Genomic DNA, 13,825 nt, shown 5'->3' on the forward strand with positions numbered 1-13,825 from the left:
GACCAAACTGATAAGCGAAGCTGTGGTGACGACAGTTTCGTTACAAAGGGATAAAAAACGTTGGCCCAAAAGTACCAGCTTGAAAAAGGGAGGAGGGTGAATCTTGTTATGCTTCAAAGGATACGCTCCATCTACGATCCAGAAAGAATGCAAGATTAAAGCCCATGCAAAAAAAAAAAAAAAATATATATATATATATATATATATATATATATATATATATATATATATATATACACATACAAAAACAAAAAACAAAAAACGAAGACAATCGCTTAAACTCCTAATGCACAGTTGCATCCTTTCCTCAGAACCAGTGTTCGGCAGCGAGACAACGTTTTGCATCAGTGAGGATTTTGGGCTGTGATATTTGGTTTATGGTTTATCTTCGACACGTTAGGCCAGCGCTAAAGAACACGGACGCGATGAGAAGACACACAAGACAGGACGGGTGCGCTGTCTTGTCTTGCGCTGCTGCGTTTCTAACAATAGCGCACCCAGCGTGCGCCATGTGTGGTAATAAAGGTGCGTAGCCATTCAGTGTGGGCATAATTGTGGTCCAGTGGCGAATTTTTTAAGGACTCATTAGCTATTATAAGGTAGCTATAACCATTATGTGTTTTATTATTTTAGAGCGAATGCTTTGAAATAAGCGAATGAACTACAAGGGCATCTAAGGTCAAACCAAGCAAGTACCTTCATGATTAACAATGTATGACTATTTGTCATATGACCGTGCATAAGGTTTACACTTCAAATCCCTCTCTCGCGTCACAAGTGTCGAGTCATCGGAGTGGTCAATGGGACAACGCCATGTACGACAGGTACTCCTGTGACAAGGCTCTTCTCCCCTTGTCGCCCCTGGCGCGCCATTTGCTCTAAGGAACCATCACTAACGAACCATCATGTGAGTGCAGACCTGTCCCCTTTCGTATCGAATTTGGGACCAAACTGTTCTTAGCACAGCGTTCCTGGTGGTGTCCTACCACTTCGCTGCCAAATTGGTATTCATCTGCTTGTCTATATAAGCGATTGGGATTCGAACCGACCTATGTGCTTTCAGATGTATGTCCTCATCATCACACCGAGTCGGGCATCACTGCATGAGCAGCTTTCGCCTTTATATTTGTAGGCAGTCCTTAGTGTCTCGAAATGTTTTTTGCTGTTTCCAGGTGGACAGAGGGGCTGGCCTCTCTTCGCAGCGAAATATTCAATGACTAGAGGGCTTTGAAATCGCGAGCACTTACATTATTCATAGCCTTCATTACTTTAAATAAGCATGATGCAACTTCATGCAGTCAAGAAAGCCTGCAGTTTTGCATGTACGCTCTGTATAACGCGTACAGTCCTCTTAACTTGCACGACGTGTTCTGAACGTGCTGATGTGCTACGCGATATTATTAACGGGTGCAGCCGTGTCTCTCTATCAAACGTGCCAGCATTGCAGTTGTTAGAACGGGCTCGCTAATGGTGCAAGTGCTGACGTCATCGGTAAGTTGGCCATAATAACGATACGCCGCTAATGCCAAGGAGCTATATCCTCAGACGGGCCCAGAATACACTTGGCCACAGGCCAGACGCAAGGAAGTGGTCCGACTAGATTGCTCCACCGTAGGGGTAGCAATGAACCGACTTCTATTCCAACGGCTTGCGCCTCTGAGGGAGCTTGTCGCAAAACGCTTTATTCAGGGCTTTTTTTTTTTTTTTCATTATCCCTTTCTCTTACAATGTGGCCATGAACTCTCGGGTACGGCAGCAGTGTTCAGCTTGTGAAAACGCGCTTGTTCTTTACAACCCACTCTCGTAGTGCACTTTGAAGAGGAAACTTTCCACTAGTCACCTGCACCTCCGCTAGGGGATTCCCCCTTTCCCATGTGCTGAACACCGATACGCGGTCACTGTAACGTTCACCTCTACCAGCAGCGACTGCGAACAGGAGCACGCAAAGTTGCTCTTCTGAGAACAAACGAAAGTGAACATTTGTCCGGGGCTAATAACCGGTGCACAAGATCGGTGGTATCGGCCGGGGAATCTCTAAATTGCTGTACGTTCCACCTTCCTTCTGGGTCTTTCCCCGAAATTTCAGTCCCCAGCATGCGTTATGGATCATTAGCTTCTCTTGGGCCAGAAACGCCTGCTCCACGTGGTATGCTTCACTTTTACGCAATGGTTTGCGCATGTCCGCGTCCAGAGTCCTTGAACTTGACTCCGTGAGCAATTGGCGCTAACTTGAAACGTACTCCATTTAGGAGGTCTAGACATTTTTCCAGCGAAACGTTCCTTCCCGTGCCAGCCAAAGGGTGTGTTCATAGTTTCTCTATGCTGAATGCAGAGCTGATACGGGGTGGTCCGGAGCAGAAGATGGTGGTCGAGTGTTTTCGAGTGCCAGAGCGTTTCTATGGGTGGGAAAGCAGGAATCGTTACAGGAAGTACTGGGTCAGCATATGCATCCGGTTTCTGCATTTGCTGAAGCGTGATTCTTATGCATTACAGCTTGGCCTTTTATCTGTATTACTCCTCCTTAACGTGTCCAGATATAGGGTAGCAGATATAGATACAGGAAAGGAAAAGTGACTTAAAAAAAAAAAAAAAAAGATCCCGATTTCAAGTTGAGGTGTATTGTATTGCATATCGTGCTGTACCGCGCCACGTTGGAGCACTCATTGTCGTAACACATTAGAAAAAGGCTGCCGCCTGTCATGTCCGTTGCCTTTTAAATGTTTTCATTCATTCTATTAATCTTTAATTTTCCTTCTGAGCTGTGCTGTACCGTGTGTTCATTTCTCGTGCCGAGTGCTATTTTTTTTTTTGTATGGTTCCGTGATGCCCCTTTTACTTGAGCAAAAAAAAAAAAAAGGAAACCTCGTTCACTGTATATATAACAATGAAATAAATAAATCCTGCAACTTAGCTTTCTTGCTTTCGTATTTGGAGGCACACTGCACGGTTTCGTCTCACAGACCTGGCCCGTAAACAACCAGTATCTGAATTTCGGTCGCTGTAACTGAGAGTAGTGCACTGTAATGAGAAATGAATAAGAATGTTTTAAATTTTACAATTAGCTCAGGCAGGCGAAACAAATAGCGAAATTTGAGTCTACGCTTCTTCACACAAGTAAATAATAAACTTGATTGTTCAGAGCTCCATCGCAGCAGCTTTATTCAGCACTCAAGGTGAGCAAATCAATCGCTGGGTGTAGTTTGTAACAGTTGCTCCGCATGAAGGCGGATTTATAGCAGAAAGCAGTACTCTAAACGGCGCCAATTAATGCATCTTAACGCCTCTCCCGAAACGGTGGCAAGTGCGCCACTTCAAGCCTTTCGAAGAACATTTCCATGAAAAAGTACCATTTGTTCCCTGAATTCACATGAATTCACATTTTCTGCGCCTCCTTGCTGCAACCGTTACGTAAGCCACGAAAGTCTTAAGTGACGGAAACTCTTCTAACCGAATTTATTGCTTCGCGGTGTTCTACATGGCAAGTTATTACTGCTAAGGCGCTGTGGAGAATATCCCTGAACGTTGAAAGCGTATTAAAGCAGTGCCCTAAGCGGGCTGGCGAGCGCCTCAAATTGCTTCCAACCTCTTGCTCAGTGTTTGCTTCAAAGTGTAAACTGACAAGTTATTCTTCCTCCTGAGATTGAGGCTGTTATATCTAGTGGCACGGACAGAGAACGGTTTATTTTTCGATCTTTTTTTACGTCCCAGCAGGTTTTCTGCCCTCCTTAGATCGGATATTCCGAACTGTGGACGTATCTGTCCGCTGTCGGCCTACGGCATTTCTGAAGGAAAAAACACGTTTCGTACAGTAAGAAGACGTTATTCACGTGGAAACGTGCTATCAAAGCGGTAGGAAAGAAGTTTGTTACTAGTATAGGTAAGTGTAACGGAGAGGTGACCACCAAGCAACACGACTTGAAGCCTTAAGATCTTATTGGACCTCTCAAAGTGTTTGGCCAATGCAGCATTGACCTCAAAGCTGCGTATTACGGAACTTCATCTTCACCCGTATTCTGGTATGCCCACAATTCCCCCACAATTTCAGCAGCAAAATGGGAAATGAAGGACGGACACTCAACTTTACTGTAGATTTCAACTAAGTTTTCTCACCAGAGTTATGCCTTTTTCAAGACGCCAAGCAAATACAATAATGATTCGCCAAGGCCGATCATACCTATAGATAGGCAATCGGTGTATGTGAACCACCGAAGGGCAACTAAAATCACACTTGTCCTACCGTCACATGGTACTACAACGCACAACGACAGTGACAGTGAACTCTCCTCTCAGTAGAGCCTAATGTTAAATACATGAGCTTCCTTTCCAGCGAGGGAGTGATCTAGAATAGGAAAGCTGTGCTTCCCCGACGCTGCACCTTTCTTTAATTCATCGCCGTCGAGAACACGCCATCCGCCGTCTTGGTCAACGAAACCTACACACGTACAGGACCTTTGCAAAAGCCAAATTTAACTCCATTCTTCTTCCCTCCGATTCTCAGATAGGCCAGAAAAGAGAATAAAGGTTGTTCTCTTAGTATTCTCCCCGCTTGCGCCTCCACGGTCTTCCACCACCGCGGTGGTTTGATTTAGCACTCAGGGAGAGACCAGTGCCGTGCCTAGGCTCTTTTGCAACCGCGTCGTCGATTGCGTGTAGCTATACACCGCAGCCTGGCTTGTGCGTCTACGACCTGCCGCCGCAAATACAAGGCGCTCAATCTTCGAGCGCCACTGCGAGCGGATGCGTCCGCCGTCCGGGACTCGGCGGCTGTAGCAGATGGCGGGAGGACTTGTTTGCACGTGACTAAGAATAAACCGGCCTGGCGAAAGCGGGCCCAAAGTTTCCTCACGACCCGAATTAATAAACCCGTGGACTTCTGCATCGTGTGTATTTGTATGCTGCAGCTTTCGGCTCCGCTTAAATCCCTAGCAAAAAGCGGCGCGTATCTGGCCTCGCATGATGAAAAGGCTAGCTGCGGGACGCCGAGCTCCCGCCCTTCCATCTGCAGTCACGTGCGGATACATTTTGCCGCTACTACGACTCCTTTCCCCTTCCCTTGCGTACGATGGAGGCCCCCTCTTCTTTAGCAGCTAGTCCCACTGCCTCGGTGGCCGTGATTGCGCAACGGTCTTATTCCACTCCAACAGCGGGCCCCATCGAGCGGCAAAGACAAATCCTACAACGAGGAACACCGGCCACTCCCTTGAGCCGCGCGCAGCCAGCTTTGCTTAAGCCAGCCGGTCTTCATCCTTGGCGTAGCGGTGTTCGAAAGAGTCCGCGAGCGCTATTCCACTCTCCGTCGGTCTTTCTTTTCTTGTTTGTCGAGCGTATTCGCGCAAGAGTTTCCGGATCTCTTCCGAGAAAAAAAGAAAGGCTAGCAGAGCCAGCCGAGAAAGACTCGCTGCGAGGCCGGGGAGGCCTCGCACGAAGGTGGCAGCGGCGGCGGTGCCCGCGTTGCGCTCTGCGCGAGCGCCCGATAATTTGCGTGATGGTAAAAAGTGGCCGCTCACTCCGCTCGCTGGCCAACAGCTCAATGGCGGCACGGCCATCCCACGCCACGCTACACCCGAGCGAGCGTGGCGTGTACGCGCGCAACACGCCCGCCTTCGCCGGGGCCGTGAGCGCGCTTTCTCGCGAACGCCGTTGTTGTGTTCTCCTCTTTGGCGCCCTTTGTGGAGCGGGTTCTCGCAAAAAAGCCTCGGGCGCGGAGAAAATGGTTTCGGAATGGCGGAGGGCGCGATGATGGTCCTCTCTTGCCTCTCGTTTGAAGGCGGTCCTCCCCTCCTGGTCTGGACCGGCCTCTCCTGGGTGGTGCGATGTCGTGTCATTTAGCGTCTCGGCATGTCGTTGCCGGCTGATAGAGTGGCGAGAGATCTCTCACCTATGTGGCACGCGTTGCAACTGAATAGAAGGAGTAGGATGGAAACTCTGGGGGGTCATCTTGCTGTTATCTTTCATTTGCTTTCCGGGGCACTGTTTTCTCGCCTTACCGCCTCTCTGTGAGAGTGGACGCCGTCAAGCGCGAAGTGCCGAAATCTTGAGGGGGGATTGTGAACAGCGAGTTGCTTTCACTCAATTTCGTACCACAGCAATAATATTGGAGCGTTAAATATATATATATATATATATATATATATATATATATATATATATATATATATATATATATATATATATATATATATATATATATATATATATATATATATATATATGGTGAGCACTGTGTGGCGCTTCATCTTCATCCTGCTCCCTCTTGTTGATACCCATCGTCATCGCGGAGTGTGGTTGGCTGCAGTGTGCGACAAAGGCTTCAGGTCTGCAATAAAACCTGGTCCCCCAAGTCCGACCTTCGCGTTACCTTATAATATGTATATATATATATAGGGGAAACGAGGGTGCTCGTTATAATACATGAAGAAAGAAAGCCAACAGTCGGCGAGGCCAAGGAAAGCGTTGGGGATGGTACTTTTATGTCTTTTTTTAATGTTTGCTTAGATAATCACAGAAATTATTAATGCAATCTGTTTAGGGGAAAGATAATTAAACACAATGTAGAAGAAAAAACAACGGGCCGATGGTGGGAACCGAACCCACGACCTCCGAATATCGCGTCCGGTGCTCTTCCAACTGCTCTTCTACTTTGTGTTTAATTATCTTTCCTCTAAACAGATTACATTACTAATTTCTGTGATTATCTAAGCAAACATTAAAAAAAAAAGACATAAAAGTACCATCCCCAACGCTTTCCTTGGCATCGCCGACTGTTGGCTTCTTTTCTTCATATATATATATATATATATATATATATATATATATATATATATATATATATATATATATATATATATATATATATATATATATATATATATATATATATATATATATATATATATATATATATACTCGAAGCTATGGCCCCTGAAAAACTCGCACTAATAACGCGAGCTGGTCTCACAGTTTTGTGTACACACTCACTGGCTCATCCTATTGCTCTTTCTCTCGCTCTCTCTACCTTGCTCACTAACCTGCCTGCCCACACCTTTCGTCATTGAAGCGCTCCCTGACTCACAGTGTCGCGCTCACTCGCTCATGCTCGCACGATTTCCTGGCTTAATTAAAGCGTCATCGACGCGCTCACCTCCCTTACTATCTGAGTCACTGTCCCAGTCACGCACGAACTGATCCACTCGCCCTCTCACTGATCCACAGACTAATTCGTCCTCTCACTGTCCGACCAGGCAAGTCTTAAATATCATTCTGGCTTGTTATCTCACCCGTCAACACTGTAAAGATGCGCGGTACTCAACATTTCGAACGTGCTGTTAAATATATCAATGTAAACCTCATTGGGTCCAACTCTTCCCTTTCTAAGTGCATTCAACTTACAAAACCAATAGGCAGCACGATCGCGCTAGCTGATGTGGGGGTGGTTGTTGCTCAGCACTATTTACGAGCAATGCTATAAAAGCTTAGAGCAAACCGAGCAGTGCTCTATCGCCGTCCGGTTTGAGCATTCAATGCATACTACAAGATATTTTCCCGAGCCCCTAAGTAACTGCATTTCACAACCAAATAAATAAAAGCGCTGATCAAGTATAGACCAGATAGCGGTCATATGATCCATCTTTGAACGTACCTGTACAGCTCCGCTCCGCTCGAGTCGTTTCTTTACAGATGCCAAAGCCGGTCGTCGGAGCCCGTAGTCACGTTTACGAACGCACCATGAAGGTTTCTCGCTGCATTCCAAAACTACGGTGCGCGCTGTGAAGCGCGCGCTGTCAAAAATAAAAGGCGAGACCTTGGTGCGAACGATTATATCTGTCACGGTGCTGAGTTGAGAAACACTTTGAGAAGAACAAGAGAGGTCTTTCACCCTGCGGCGCTTACAAACATCGCGCTGTGCGCGCTCTGTAATTGCGCGCCGTCCAGTGAACGCTTAGCGTTGTTGTGCCTTGCGGGGACAAATGTGTACGACGCAGTTCCACATAAACTGACCATCGGAGCGCCTCGCATCGAGTTCTAGCTGAGAGGGTGCACAAGGAAATGAGCAAGACAAACAAAGTGACACGAATAGCCTCGTGTTTAAAAGACGGGCGTGTTTCACGAGCTCCTTTTTTTTCCGCGTGGCGTCCTTCTCAATGTGCCGGGGCGACGTTTCGCAAAGGCTGTTCCGCCGGCCGGCCGACCGACCGACGCCCCATCGCGCAATTGTGTAGTGAGCGCGACCGGCAAACACTGGCGCCCAGCCCACGCCACAGCGACAGTTGGTGCCCAAAGGGTATATATGGAGGGATGTTGTCGTTCACTCGCGTGTAATTGGTCTTTGCTGCAGAGGAGGAACAAAAGGCAGGGTGCCGGTAACGAAGCAAGGAACTATAAAAGGAGTGACAGCAAAGGGACAAGACGAGCAGGAAGTCGCAGAGATATAGGCGGCATAGACCCTAAATGTCAACAGCAATATTTGTGCACTACACAGTGGAAGAAAGTGTGTGCTGGAGCCGAATGAAGTGTGAAAAGAAAAAGTGAGATTCAATAGGAGAAGAGCTCGAGTTGCCATTGCGCTTTGTTTCCAGTTGACTTCAGACAATGTTTTACTTTTCCTTGCTAAGTTATTTGTTTCATGCTCGCGTAACTGGCACGCTAATGGTTAGTGCTTTTGAACAATATTTCGAGCGCTATACTTTTTATACTATTACTGCTGTCGAATTCTGAGTAGGAGCTACTGGATATTTTGGTTGCAGGGATGGCGCTCCACCAAAACAAGAACTCGCCTGAATACGAGAACAGATAAAGGGCAGATAGTAGCAGTAACCTTCTCAGAAATTATTATAATCTTCCTATTCCGCTTATTGACCACTTAATCAGAAAATCTGGTGAATTATTTCTGACCCTAAGAAGCACTTCAAAGGTGCCCAAGGGCGGCAAATTTGTAATACGTGGATCCATGTTTTTGTTCTCTGGCACTGAACGCTTCGAATTAAGGGTATGAAAACGGCCAACAGATATATCGGTGTAAAATTATGACACCTAGCCTAAGAGGTCAATGTTTCACCCGGTGAAAATTTCATGACTTCAAAAACGAATCATCACCACCAGCATCACCAACATATTTACGCCTGCTGTGCCTCTTCCATATATTTTGTTTTTTTCAATTATTTCGGTCCTGTGCCACTTGTTGCAGCATTAACCCATCAGACTTACTAATACGATCCTCCTACCTAACTTTCTCTCGACCCATTCTACACCTGCCTTCTTTTGGAATTAGTATCGTATAAGTCACACAAAGTAACCGGTTACAATAACAATTACTCCTTCAATTGGACAGTTTTCCGCGGTCCCCAAGATTCACTGAACAATTACAGACAAGTGATCGATCACTAGCGCGTTAGTTTCTTTGCCCGTTTTATTGCTTTAACGCAAATCTACTCACACTACAATGAACTAGGACGACTTGCTTGGCGTTTTGTATGAGTCACAACCGGTTACAATAACAATTACTCCTTCTATTGGACAGTTTTCCGCGGTCCCCAAGATTCACTGAATAATTACAGACAAGTGATCGATCATTAGTGCGTTAGTTTCTTTGCACGTTTTATTGCTTTAACGCAAATCTACTCACACTACAATGAACTAGGACGACTTGCTTGGCAATTTATTACACGTTATTATTTTTAAAAGTGGTTGTTTTTCGAATTTTTCGCAAACTTTCCCCGCTTTCTCGCGGACAGATCAGCAGCTGCACTTAACATAATCTGAATGTATGCACTGCAGGTAAAAGGTGTATTACCGAGTATGAAGCCCTTGCGCTGCAACTCATACACAAAATCCTGTAGTATTAAGGCCGGTTTCAACTGAATGCTTGCTTTAGACGCCCTGTTGAGATATACCCACGCCTTCAAGGTCTGTATGAAAGTTGTGTTGTTGGATGAATTGGGTTGTAAGTTTCTGCGGTTGTGGCGCCATCTGACTGCGCGGAGGATACCTATAGACTGTATACCCATGTTGTTTCTCAAGTGGGTAACTGGTGTGGGAGTCGGATGTGACCCGGTCGGGGCCCAAACATGATAGCGCATGATGCTCCTTCTGCACCTATTTCGCTGTCGCCCCGCTATGAAGAAAACCTTACCGTTAGTACCAGTGCTAACTTCCAAGAGGCGACTGTTGAAGAAAAAAGTACTGAATAACTCAGAACGTTACCTTTTGAATAATAGCAATCGATTAATGAAAAAAATTACAAGGCAATGTAACTGAGCACAAGTAATCAATTACCCGTAGCCCCGCCATGTACCGTGCGCTCTCACTGCACTTTAAGCAACTTTATGTCGTCGAAATTTCTGTAGCCCTCCATTACGGCGTCCCGCATAACCTCACTCCTAAAAAAAAGGTTGGTGCATTCACTAGGTAACTACTAACCTTTTACTTGTCCCATAGATCACTACCTTCTTAGTAACTCGAGGTAGTAAAAATACAGCTAGTGAAATGTACTACCCCAGGAAGTTAGTGAACAGTACTAGCGCCAGTTAGTAGTAGGTTAGTGAACACCAACACCTTCGTGCATTATAGTTTGCCTTTGAAGGGTAGTGGAATGTGCTACCTGCTAGGTAGTACTCAGGTAGTACGCAGTACTACCGCACCTAGAGATTCGTACTACATAGGTCGTAGTACTTATTACAACATATACCTAGTTCTTATTGTGGATTACCATTGAAAAGGTAGTATAATGTGCAACCTGTTCTTTAGTATAAAATACTACATTGCCTAGAGGTTCTCACTACATAGGTCCTAGTGCTTACTGTGGCAGAAACCTAGTATCAATTGCTACCTGTATGGAGCCAATATAAGCATTGATAGGTAAATTATTTCGGAAAATATTGAATATCCTAATAAAAATTTGGTAATTAAAATTATTTGTATTATTCGTAATATGTGGTCAATTGTCATCGGGTTCAAGTTCGGTGCAACTTTGAGCTGATCTACAAACAAGATGCTAACTAATTTTACCTTGTTCGCACTAGTCTTCAAGCAATGATGACGACAAAATTTCCGGACAACAAATACTCACTTTATTCGTATTTAAAGGCAGTGTGGCTATGCCCTTTTCAATGGCAGAAATCGCCCTGAGAGCTAATGGGCATAGTGGCGATGAGCTTCTTAGGCTGCATAAATGCTATAGCACTGCGCAAACGTTTTCGTTGCTCGTTGAATGCCTGACATTAAATATCCAGTAGCTCACAATGGCATGCGTGAGTTCCACGATGACGTCCAGCATTCGACCTTGATATCTTCAAACCCAGCATATATTGCGTCGGCGTCATCAGAGTTCATCCGGACGCGCTCCAATGCTTGGTAGATGTCCTAAAATGCAACATTGAAAGTAATGAAATTAGAAGGCATAAATGAATTTATAGCAAATTGATACTCACTGGCCTCACCCGGAAATGTGGCTTTCAATTCTTTCACAACCATGCAGAGGCAAAAGTTCCACCATTCAGTAGCAAAGTGATCTGCAAGTATTACAGAATTGACATATTTTAAAACCACTTCTTCAATGACAATAAAAGGGGAGCAATCAAGACTTAGAACTTATGAAATTGATTTCTTTTTTTCAAATAATGAAGTCCGCAATTTATTGAACACGCCTAAATTCCACAGAAAATTATTACCTTTATTTCATACATTCCGGTGCTTTCAGATTTACAGGCTGTTTTGTTTTTGCTAAACACAAAGCAACATTCATTGAATTATGATACCACACACAGATAAAAGTTTTGGTATGGGTATTTTATACAATCATTTCCAGAAAAGAAAAGATTTACAGCGCTAACAAATACACACACATAGGACAGGCACTGAATACCTTTTTTTTTTTTTTCGAAACACCCCAATGAAACTTCTTCTTTGAAAAAAAAAAAAATTCTATATGGAGTTCAAAAAATTGCTACACCTTGTCGTGAACTGGAAATGATTTAGTCAAGTAAAAACAATTGCTAGGCTAGTTGGTTCATTTCACAAAATGAAAGTTTAAAAAATAAATGTCGATACGCAGATATACATTTTGGGATGGATATTTTATAGAATAATTTCCAGAAAAGGAGAGATTCACAGCGCTAACAAATAGACACTCACAAATACACACACACACAAGAAAGGCGCTAACTCCAACTTCTGTGTCGACAGGACACCAAACTGAAACTTCTTAAAAAAAAAAAAAGATCTGTATGCAGTTCAAAAACGTCCTACAACCTTGTCGCAAACTGGAAATGATTTAGTCAAGTAACACCAGATGCTAAGCTAATAAGTGCCTTTCACCAGAACGAAGCTTCTTCCAAAAAGATAGATACAAAACACACAGATATAAATTTTGGGATGGATATTTTATACAATCATTTCCAGCAAAGGGAAGGTTCACAGAGCTAAAAAATACACACTCACAAATAGAAGCACACAGGGCAGGCGCTGACTCCAAACTTCTTATAAAAAAAACATACGTTTCATTTTGCTGTCGTTTCGAAAAAACAAAAAGTTGGAGTCGGCGTCTATTCTATGTGTGTCTATTTATGAGTGCGTACTTGCTAGCGCTGTGAATCTTTCCTTTTCTGTGAAATGCACCAACTAGCCCAGCAATTGGTTTCACTTGACTAAATCATTTCCAGTTTGCGACAAGGCTGTAGGAATTTTTTAGACTGCGTAAAGATTACAGAAACATATTTCTAAAGACGCTAGTAGCTCGAGCAGATGCACTAGGATCCAATAATCGTATACAAAACAAAGCAGAAAAACTCAGCTCATACGGTCTTGAAGAAAGTTTGTGACCATGTTATATGTTCCCGACAAATAACAAAAATGTCAGCAAAAGTTTGAATTTACTACAAACCTACAGTTTGCTACAAAAAATTCTAGGACTGCGGGTGCCAAAAAATAACAAAAATGTCCACAAGGTTTGGGTTTACTACAAACCTATAAATTACTACAAAAAACGATAGAACTGCGATGTAATTACGTGCGAAAAAAACGTGATTTACTTACACTTGTGCAAACCTGATTTCAAAAAATAAAAAAAAAAAGGACACATCGCTTCCTTCGCACGAGGCATAATTTTTACTGTGTTAGGCTCGTTTTACTTTCAGCGGTGTTTATGCTCAACAAAAACAGCATTTTCACAGGAAAAAGAAAGGCGACAACAGGACATGTGCTACTGCCCTCTCAAAACATGTCATTTTCCTTGAGCATAATGTGTGTAGCAAATGGCTTACAGCGTACTCTGTTCAATTTCACTACAACAGTGTTGGCATTATATCTACGGCATTTACTTCTTGTCAGGATCAGGAAACACTCGGCAAGAATTTACTAACAATGGCGATAAATAATTACTTTCGCAATACGGAGGTCTTTGCATTCCAAGCAATGAAGATGAAAACGGGCAACTTACCTCGAAGCGCACGTTTTCTGCACCATCCCTAAATCGCCATCCAGCAAAGCATTTATCAGATCTTTCTGCCGATGCTGCCCGCTGGCTTGAATAACTCTCTTTCAGTCTTTCCAAATCACTATAAGACATGGGCGACGAAGACAGCGCCTTGTCGTCACTCTTCCCGCCAAAATCAGTATCGGTGGCAGACGGCGAGACCTCGAAGAAGAACGGATGAAAATAAGCCAGTCTGACAAGTCGATGCTGGCCCAATGCGCGGCAAACGAGCGGCGGCGCTGCTGTCAAAAACGATGGGATCCTGGAGTCCATGTCTGCAAGAGCAACATTTGCGTGGTGCTTGATATGTGGACTTTCCGATGGTGCTCATGAACTTTAATATGTGGATCAGGATAC

The 13,825-nt window shown here is 44.2% G+C and overlaps 1 long non-coding RNA gene across 1 annotated transcript; it reads right to left on the bottom strand.

Moving 5' to 3' along the window:
• Positions 1–11,052: 11,052 nt before the first annotated feature.
• On the bottom strand, positions 11,053–13,563 carry LOC146191871 (uncharacterized). The gene is made up of 3 exons (XR_014706371.1): positions 13,433–13,563; positions 11,427–11,507; positions 11,053–11,358 (listed from the first exon to the last, which is right to left on the bottom strand). It is a non-coding gene; the product is annotated as an uncharacterized LOC146191871 (long non-coding RNA).
• Positions 13,564–13,825: the final 262 nt, after the last annotated feature.

Source organism: Amblyomma maculatum, chromosome 4 (genome assembly GCF_055883805.1).
Source record: "Amblyomma maculatum isolate TAMU_Amacu chromosome 4, ASM5588380v1, whole genome shotgun sequence".
NCBI classification, from domain to species: Eukaryota; Metazoa; Arthropoda; class Arachnida; order Ixodida; family Ixodidae; genus Amblyomma; species Amblyomma maculatum.